The sequence below is a fragment of the Malania oleifera genome, chromosome 6 (genome assembly GCF_029873635.1).
Source record: "Malania oleifera isolate guangnan ecotype guangnan chromosome 6, ASM2987363v1, whole genome shotgun sequence".
Taxonomy (NCBI): Eukaryota; Viridiplantae; Streptophyta; class Magnoliopsida; order Santalales; family Ximeniaceae; genus Malania; species Malania oleifera.
The window spans coordinates 103,109,411-103,120,012 of NC_080422.1; positions in this window are offsets into that span (position 1 = coordinate 103,109,411).

The window sequence follows — 10,602 nt, forward strand, 5'->3', positions numbered from 1 at the left end:
CGTAATCAATGACAAATATTTAAATATTAATTAAAAATAACAATTAACATAATTATTAATTAAATTTTTAATTACAAATTAACCATATATTATTTTACTGTGCATTACAGCCTATTAATTATTAATAAAAGATAATTAAATTTTGGAATGAATAAAAAAGTCTTCAATAAATTTAAATTAAAATTAATAAATTAAAATTTTTAATTTAGTTATTAATGCTATTTTTAACATAACTTAATGTGATAATCATATGTTATAAATATACATTAATAATAAAATTATATTTAATTAATAAATAAGAATATTATATTATTTTAGTTAATAAAAAATATTTAAATTTTAAATATTAAATTAATATTTTTATCAGTTAAATTTATTTATTAAAATATTTTTTCAATTCAATATATATTTTAAAATTATGATATATTATTTTACTATGTATTATGGTATATTAGTTATTATAATTCAATTCTGGATTAAAGAAGAACTATTTTTTGTTTTAAATTAATATTAAATAAATTAAAATTTTGAATTTAATTAATAATATTATTTTTATCATAATTTAATATGATAGTAATATGCTATAAATAAACATTAATAAAAAGATTATTGTGAATTAAAAAAATTAATTTTATATTATTTTTTAATATAAAATATTTAAATTTTAATCATAAATAATTAAAATAATTATTACTAAAATTATTAATTTAAAAATATATAATAAAAGTAAGTATCCAAATACCACTTATTTTAAACATAACCAAACACCACTTATAACTTTTAATACTTTTCCATCAGCACTTATTATCGACACTTATTCAACATCCTTTTTTCAAAAATACTTTTGCATAAGTGGTTCCGAATGAACCCTAATAAGTCAAAAAAATATATATAGTATTAAAAATTCTAGGTTTAAATTTTATTTATTAAGAGATCAATTTAATTAAGCGTAATATATAATATTAACTATAGAAAAATAATGTTTATACTTGAATATTTTTCAATATTTACCAGATATTTCTTTCCTTAAAAATTTTTGATTCAATGTCTAAAATTAATAAAATAAATGTCACTTTATCAAAACCAAAGAGATATGGATGCATGTATTATATATACAAAAAAAAAAATGTATTCATACAATAAAAAAAAAAAATAGATTTATTAAATGATATATTACAACAAAATATAAAACAAAATTGCTAAGATCTAATTGTATCAATGATAGAGTCAATTCCCATCACATAATTTTTTAGGAGTACTGAGAGAAAAATTAATATTTTATTAAGAATTATTTTTATTAAGTGCTGATTTTTCATTTGCTTTATGGCAAATTATTGCAATGATTTTATGGTGCATTTTGAATATTTTGCAAACCAAAATGAAAAAGAAAAATGTATTTTTATGTTTAATGAAGATTTGAGTTTTATTATTTACTGCGACAAAAAGGAATAAAAATGAGATCGATCTCGTGTGGTATCAGAGCCATGTCCTTGCCTGGAGTCCAGGGAAAAGTTTAGGCCATAGAAGTAAATTATAGAAGTACTAAGGAGCAAGTAGCTGAAAGGGGAAAATTGATTATCCATGGAATCTCATTCACAAAGCTCAGAAATTACTCCTGCTCGACTCTCTTCTTCCATCTCTCTACCTTCCACTATCAAGAAAACCACTTCTTCAAAGATTACAAACCTAGTAGAATACTCGTACATTCCTGATTCTGCACAGATACAGGAAACCTCTCTTCCTCTTGTAAATCCTTACAATATTTTTAGAAGAAAAAAGTCTCTAGCTAATCAAGTCCGTACTTTGCTTATCTCTCACAACCGACCACAAGTCAAAGAGTTTGTACAGACAACCGCTCTTGACAAGTGCCTGATTCCAGCCACAACTAAAGAACAGTATGTCGATCTTGAGCTCGATCAAGATCTCATCAACCAGTGGATTCGAGAAGGTTATACACATCTTCACTTTGGTGCTGTCAGACTCCTTCTGACACTCCACGGCAGAAAAGGTCTCCCGGTCACCGCCAGAATCACTTTGCTGAATACGACGTATACGCAGTATGAACATGCAGCAATCGGTACCTCGCTAACCACTCTCCAAGCTGGTAGCGTGTGTCTCACCTTCTTTCCCAACTTCAACATTCCTCTCAGAGACAAGAACCTGAGGAATTGTATGAAGGTTCAACTGCAAATCACTGGCGCTCCACAAGTCTCATCAGCCTACATGGCTACTCTGCATCATCAACTGATCTACAGACTCCAAGATCACGCCGTTGATCTTCCTTTACCAGGACAGTCTGAAGAAACCATCCTGATCACTGCGGAACGAGAAGATGACGTTCCAACCATTCTGCAGATCCCACGTCAAATCCCTAGAGAAGAACTGAAAGATCTCATTCCTCTTGAATGGATCTCCAGCTATGAGCAGCTTCATCAACAGTCCTCACCGATCCATCTTTCAGATCCAAAATTCCAAAGACTACCAGATGGTACGGTCAAGACAGTTTTCAACCCGAAAGACACGGCATCATCCAGTACACTTCCGGTGTTCCAGTCACTAATGATCAAGCCTGTTACTTTCGAGGATGACATTCCAGTCAGTCATGTTGAAGCAGACGGATCTCCTATCTACACAGACAAGATTGAAGGTCACTTCATATGGGATGTTGACCCATCCATGTGCGATCCAGACTGCTCATGCCGCCAAAAACAACAAAGAGAAACTAAACCATCCTGCAAACCGTTTTCTCCCTACAGAAAACCCGATGACCCATCCAGCCCATGGATAGGCATCCGACGCCCAGATCCAAAACCAAAACCTTTGTGGATATACGATAGAGCTCTTGAAATTCTTCGAGAAGAAGGTCTCCTTCCTCCTGAAGAACCTGAACCAGAACCCTACCAAACTCCTGTTTCCAAACTTCCAGAAACCCAGCCAATCCCTTGTTTCATGGCCTCGCCATATGACAAACAATTTCCACCATTAGAACCCAGATCATACGATTCCAACCTCCACTCTAGACCATTCATTCAACCCTCTGAAGTTCAACCAGACGGATCAAGGAAACTTCCATCACAAGCTGAACAAGTTCTGAACTGGCAAACCCAGAATGCTAGAACACAGAACACGACGCTGAATGCCATTGACAACAAAGTTGACAGACTTATCAACCATGGCGCTCAGATCAATCAACGAGTTGATACCCTTGATTCCAGAATTAAAGCATTATATGATGATCTTAAAAGAAGAATCGATGTTCTTAGTTCTGAACTCAGACATTTCATCTCTGAAGGATACTTTGGATCCTTATTCAGTGCTAAAGAAGAAGAAATCCGAAGACTCAGAGAAGAAGTATCACAGATTGAACGAGAATACCGTCCAACTCCTCCTACACCAACCTACACACCAAAAGCATTTCCATATGCTCCATCATATTCCTTCATTCCACAGTCACCTCCAACACCATCTTACAGACAGCCTGATTATTCCAAACACTTCAAATCTACTGCTGAAATCCTGAGAAAACATTCCCTTATTCCAGCAGCCCCTGCTGTTCGCAGATCTCAAATCCCAGCAACACCTTTGCCTCCTAAACCTATTCATCAACCGCCTGAACATGTTGATCAGAAACTCAAAAGCCCATTTGTTTCACCTGATCAATCTCCATCCTTCCTTGCTGACCCAATTCCAGAAATGCCTATTGAAGAAAACAGTGATGTTTCCACTGAGACTGAAACATCATCCTCATCAACAGATCAAGAGATCACTGATCTCACCACCATGATGATGGCATCTCCCACAGAACCAGGATCGTCCAGAACTCATGAATTCCATGACGAGTCCGATACCACAGTCCCTATTGTGGAAGAACCCTCGGAAGCCACCTCGGCTCCTCCTCAATCGGCTCCTCATCATTCAAACAACAACTCATGGTTCTCTTTTGACGGATTACCTCCAACAAAGTGGAGAGACAGAATTGGTGAATTCGGTGCATGGATCGATCTCCAACTCTCAAAGCCCAGGAACACATTACAATCAGTTCTTGTTGAATTTACGTCCAGATTTACTGGTACACTAAGAGATTGGTTCCAAAGTCTTGGTGAATTCAGACAAGTTACGTTCATTAATTCCCAGATTCCCTCCTTTGCATTGGGAACACTCTACAGAGAATTTGTTGGTGATCCAGACATTCACGCCAATGTTGTTCGTCAAGAATATTTTGAGATGAGATGTTGCTCTCTAAAGAAGAAGGATCTTGATTTTCATTATCAAAGAATGTCTAAACGGTATTATCTTCTTGGTGGATTTCATGATGATAATCTTAGACAAGTTTATATTAATTCATTACCAGAAGATATCCAGCCAGACTTACAGAGAAAGATCGCTTCACTCTCTCGGCCTCTCAAAGAAATCTCTCTTGGAGAAATTCATCAGCTGGCACTCACTGCTCTTGAGAAGTTGTGTGACACTCACCAACTATTTTCAAAGATGATCAAGCAGAACCATAAATTCACGAAACAATGCAAAAAGCCCTATCTACAGATCAAATGCAAAGAGAAGAATTGCATCTGTAGTCCCAAGAAGAAGAAGCATTTCAAAGACTACGGTTCTGACAGACTTTCAAAGAAAGATCATAGAAAGAAGAAAAGATTCAGATTCTTCAAGAAAAAGAACAGAAGAGGATATGACAAATCTCCTCGCTGTTTCATTTGCAAGAAAAAAGGACACTATGCAAAACAGTGCCCAAAGAACAGGACAAAGTCTGCCAAACTTGCTCAACAGTTGCAAAATGAAGAATTAGATGCAGATGCAGAATCTATTCTTTCAGAGCAAGAAGAAATGACAGAAGACACAGTTCTCGTCCTCACTGATTCAGAAACATCTGATTCAGACCATGATTATCAGACAGATGAATCTCTTCAGATCCAACCAGTCCAGCCTGTTCTATTTTCCCAGAATCCTCAAATCAGTCCACATGTCCAGATCCAACTCCTTCCTGAAAAACATGGTAAACCTATTCCTGCTGTTGCATTCATTGATACAGGATCTCATAAGACCATGATCAATCCTAAAGTCTTACCTCCAGACTGTTGGTCTTCCCACACTCAGTTTTTCAGAGCAGCCAATGATCAGATCTTTTCAACCTCTTTGATTTCCAAAAACAAAATTGGGATTAAACTCCTTCCTAATTGCATCATTTGGACTCAGGTAATCGGTAGTCCACTCCCTCAAAAGGATGTTCTTTTAGGATGGGATGTTTATTGTCTTTCGAAATCATTAAGGATTCTTCCCACTGGAATTAAGTACAAAAGAGAATTCAAGCCTTTCACCCAGACAAACAAAATTTATTCTCTTTCGTATTCCTGTCCAGATTTCCAGTCCATCCAAAACAAACTTCTGAAGTTATGTGCTGAAAGCCATGATCAGTTTATTCATGATCATCCTCTTTGGAAAAACCCAGACTTCTTCATCCACATTCCCTTCAAGCTTAATGAAGATGTTAGTCCTACTAAAGCTACACATCCGGGAATGTCTCCTTCAGACCTTAAGCTAGCCAGAGAAGAATGTTATTCTTTATTAAGACAAGGTCTCATTGAACCAACCAATTCCTCTTGGGCATGTCAAGCATTCTATGTTGAAAAAAGATCAGAGAAGATCAGAGGAAAAAAGAGATTGGTTATTGATTACAAGCCTCTGAACGTGTTCATCAGGGATGACAAGTTCCCTATTCCAAAAGCAAGAACACAGTTCATCCATCTTGCTGAAGCACAGATATTTTCAAAGTTTGATCTTAAAGGTGCATTTTGGCAACTCGGTATTCATCCAGATGACAGATACAAGACAGCGTTCTGTATACCGAATGAACAATTCCAATGGACAGTTTTACCCTTCGGTTTAAAGATCGCGCCGTCACTGTTTCAAAAAGCTATGACCAGGATCTTCAATCCTATTCTGCATAGTACCTTGATATACATCGATGATATTTTATTGTTTTCAAAAAGTCATGCAGAACATCATCAGCTTCTTGAACATTTCCACCAGTTGGCATCACAGTACGGGATCATGTTATCAGAAAAGAAAAGCGTGATTGGACAAAAGGAAATTGATTTCTTGGGGATGAAAATTTCCCACGGTACTATCTGCCCAGGTCCACATCTCGCAGAGCAATTATTGAAGTTTCCAGATAATAATCTTTCTGTCAAGGAAATTCAACAATTTCTTGGCATAATTAATTATATCAGAGACTTCATCCCGCACGCAAGCCATCACACCAGCTCCCTGTCACAATTGTTGAAAAAGAAGCCTCCTCCATGGGGCCCTGATCAGACAAATGCTGTCAAACATTTGAAAAAAGCTGCAAAGGATCCACCGCCTCTGACTATTCCATCTACCGGCAATCTCATCCTCCAGTCAGACGCAAGTGATCATTATTGGGGTGCATTGTTACTTGAAGATAAGGACAACAGAAGAGCCTACTGTGGACATGCAAGCGGAGAATTCAAAGAATCACAGAAACATTATCACACCGTATTCAAGGAGATAATTGCGGTGAAAAATGGAATCCAAAAGTTTGACTTTTATGTCAGATCGAAGCACTTCACTGTCGAAATGGACAACTCATCCTTTCCGAAGATGCTTGAATTCCACAATAAGATTCTCCCTGATCCACAGATACTCAGATTGAAAGACTGGTTTTCCCGATATGACTTCTCCGTGAAGCATATAAAAGGCGACCACAATGTTCTTGCAGACATGCTATCTCGCCCCAGGAAAACAGCCTTCCTCATTACCAGCCACCAAGCCATACCACTGATACTCATGGCTTCGTCCTCATCCTCTCCTCCTGATATCCTCTACCTTAGTGCCTCGACCCATATCCATTTCCCTCCAGATATGGAACCTGACCTCACTGATCCAGAAAGAATCAAATTCTGTGCCAAAATCTCCCATTACCACTATGCTAAGAATATTGGTCATTACCAAACCTTTCCAGCCTACCCATTTCTTAACCCTTACGTCATCAAACCATCAGCCTTCCATACACATGTATTATGGTACCTTTGGTATATTTCTGTTTTGCAGGTACATGCTGTATTCATCCCGCTACAGGAGACGTATACCCATCTTCATGATCCAGCTAACCAGAAATCACTATTCTGGACCTTCCTCCAATTGTTCGATCCACTATCTACATGGAGAAAGAAGCTAACAGCTCTCATGGGAAACTACAACTTATGGAAGATGGACCATGCGGAAGCAGAAGCCGTACACAGTATTTTCATACTCCATCGACCGTATTTCTACAATCCTACCAGAAAGCTGTTATGGTCCCAGAATCAAGCTTATGAATGGGATACCCTGTACGACCTTTCTACCTGGCCAAGATACAAGTTCTCACTGCTGAACCACCTCTGTGAATTGAATGATCTGAAGTCCTGCTCCGAGCTCGTCGTCCTCATTCCTGACGAGATTCCTGCTCCAAAGCCACCAGATCCTCCAGATGATCCGATGGACACAGATGATGAAGACAACCCATACAAGAAAATGACGTTCTACCATCCGATCCATGGACAGATAACGGATGAAGACTACTTCAACCTGAATCTCTCTCCATCATGCAGAAGTCTAAAATGACGGGCCACGTCCGTAACCACTTTATGTATTATTATGTTAAAGTCCACAATGGTGGGCCGTCCTATGTCTGTGTGCGATGTAAGATTGCTTAGAGTCCAAGTTTGTTGGCTTGATGTGTCAATAAGTCTTGCATAATTAAAGGTGGTGGGTCACTCCCGCACAAATGCAGCCGCCCATGTGCTGTCACCTTTCTTTATGTCAGTTGTCAGTTGTTGAGTCCTTTTGACAAAGTTGCCAGTCGATGCCACAAAGTCTTCACCGGCTTTGCTTTATGTCATCGTCCAACTTTATGTCTCAGTCGAGTCTGCTTTATGTCACTCTCGTTGTTTGCGTATCATGTAAGCTTTCGGGGTCTCAGACCTCTATATAAAGGGACTGCCTTCCCTTATGTAAGGCAGAGCTAGTTGGAAAGTAATCAGAGCAAGTTGAGTTAATACAGAGCTAAGTGTTTGTTTCCTTCCATGGCTTTCTAATCTTCTCCTTTCCCCTGAAGGCTAACTGCCCGAAGGACTTCTGTTCTCTTACTTCTATGGACTTGTAATGTCTATATGATGTTACGAGGGATATCTTTACAGTGGATACCCGTAACCTGCCAAGTCACTGAGGAGTGGCGTCAGGCTAACCTCTGGTTTAACGAAACTGTAATGGGTTCCTTGCAACGATCGTATCATGGCGCTGAGTATGCTCTGTGCTTGCCTCTATGAGGATCCTGCACACCAGAAAGGTAGTACGGTCCCCGAAGACCTCCTCTGAGAAAGCATTTTGGTTGAAAGACCCGAGTTCTCCGTTGAGTGGCCGTGTGGAAGGCCTGTGTTGGAGATGTGGTCTAAGATTGGGTTGCTTTCCTTTGGAAGGTCTTGGGGCTCCCGACTCTCGTGTGGTATCAGAGCCATGTCCTTGCCTGGAGTCCAGGGAAAAGTTTAGGCCATAGAAGTAAATTATAGAAGTACTAAGGAGCAAGTAGCTGAAAGGGGAAAATTGATTATCCATGGAATCTCATTCACAAAGCTCAGAAATTACTCCTGCTCGACTCTCTTCTTCCATCTCTCTACCTTCCACTATCAAGAAAACCACTTCTTCAAAGATTACAAACCTAGTAGAATACTCGTACATTCCTGATTCTGCACAGATACAGGAAACCTCTCTTCCTCTTGTAAATCCTTACAATATTTTTAGAAGAAAAAAGTCTCTAGCTAATCAAGTCCGTACTTTGCTTATCTCTCACAACCGACCACAAGTCAAAGAGTTTGTACAGACAACCGCTCTTGACAAGTGCCTGATTCCAGCCACAACTAAAGAACAGTATGTCGATCTTGAGCTCGATCAAGATCTCATCAACCAGTGGATTCGAGAAGGTTATACACATCTTCACTTTGGTGCTGTCAGACTCCTTCTGACACTCCACGGCAGAAAAGGTCTCCCGGTCACCGCCAGAATCACTTTGCTGAATACGACGTATACGCAGTATGAACATGCAGCAATCGGTACCTCGCTAACCACTCTCCAAGCTGGTAGCGTGTGTCTCACCTTCTTTCCCAACTTCAACATTCCTCTCAGAGACAAGAACCTGAGGAATTGTATGAAGGTTCAACTGCAAATCACTGGCGCTCCACAAGTCTCATCAGCCTACATGGCTACTCTGCATCATCAACTGATCTACAGACTCCAAGATCACGCCGTTGATCTTCCTTTACCAGGACAGTCTGAAGAAACCATCCTGATCACTGCGGAACGAGAAGATGACGTTCCAACCATTCTGCAGATCCCACGTCAAATCCCTAGAGAAGAACTGAAAGATCTCATTCCTCTTGAATGGATCTCCAGCTATGAGCAGCTTCATCAACAGTCCTCACCGATCCATCTTTCAGATCCAAAATTCCAAAGACTACCAGATGGTACGGTCAAGACAGTTTTCAACCCGAAAGACACGGCATCATCCAGTACACTTCCGGTGTTCCAGTCACTAATGATCAAGCCTGTTACTTTCGAGGATGACATTCCAGTCAGTCATGTTGAAGCAGACGGATCTCCTATCTACACAGACAAGATTGAAGGTCACTTCATATGGGATGTTGACCCATCCATGTGCGATCCAGACTGCTCATGCCGCCAAAAACAACAAAGAGAAACTAAACCATCCTGCAAACCGTTTTCTCCCTACAGAAAACCCGATGACCCATCCAGCCCATGGATAGGCATCCGACGCCCAGATCCAAAACCAAAACCTTTGTGGATATACGATAGAGCTCTTGAAATTCTTCGAGAAGAAGGTCTCCTTCCTCCTGAAGAACCTGAACCAGAACCCTACCAAACTCCTGTTTCCAAACTTCCAGAAACCCAGCCAATCCCTTGTTTCATGGCCTCGCCATATGACAAACAATTTCCACCATTAGAACCCAGATCATACGATTCCAACCTCCACTCTAGACCATTCATTCAACCCTCTGAAGTTCAACCAGACGGATCAAGGAAACTTCCATCACAAGCTGAACAAGTTCTGAACTGGCAAACCCAGAATGCTAGAACACAGAACACGACGCTGAATGCCATTGACAACAAAGTTGACAGACTTATCAACCATGGCGCTCAGATCAATCAACGAGTTGATACCCTTGATTCCAGAATTAAAGCATTATATGATGATCTTAAAAGAAGAATCGATGTTCTTAGTTCTGAACTCAGACATTTCATCTCTGAAGGATACTTTGGATCCTTATTCAGTGCTAAAGAAGAAGAAATCCGAAGACTCAGAGAAGAAGTATCACAGATTGAACGAGAATACCGTCCAACTCCTCCTACACCAACCTACACACCAAAAGCATTTCCATATGCTCCATCATATTCCTTCATTCCACAGTCACCTCCAACACCATCTTACAGACAGCCTGATTATTCCAAACACTTCAAATCTACTGCTGAAATCCTGAGAAAACATTCCCTTATTCCAGCAGCCCCTGCTGTTCGCAG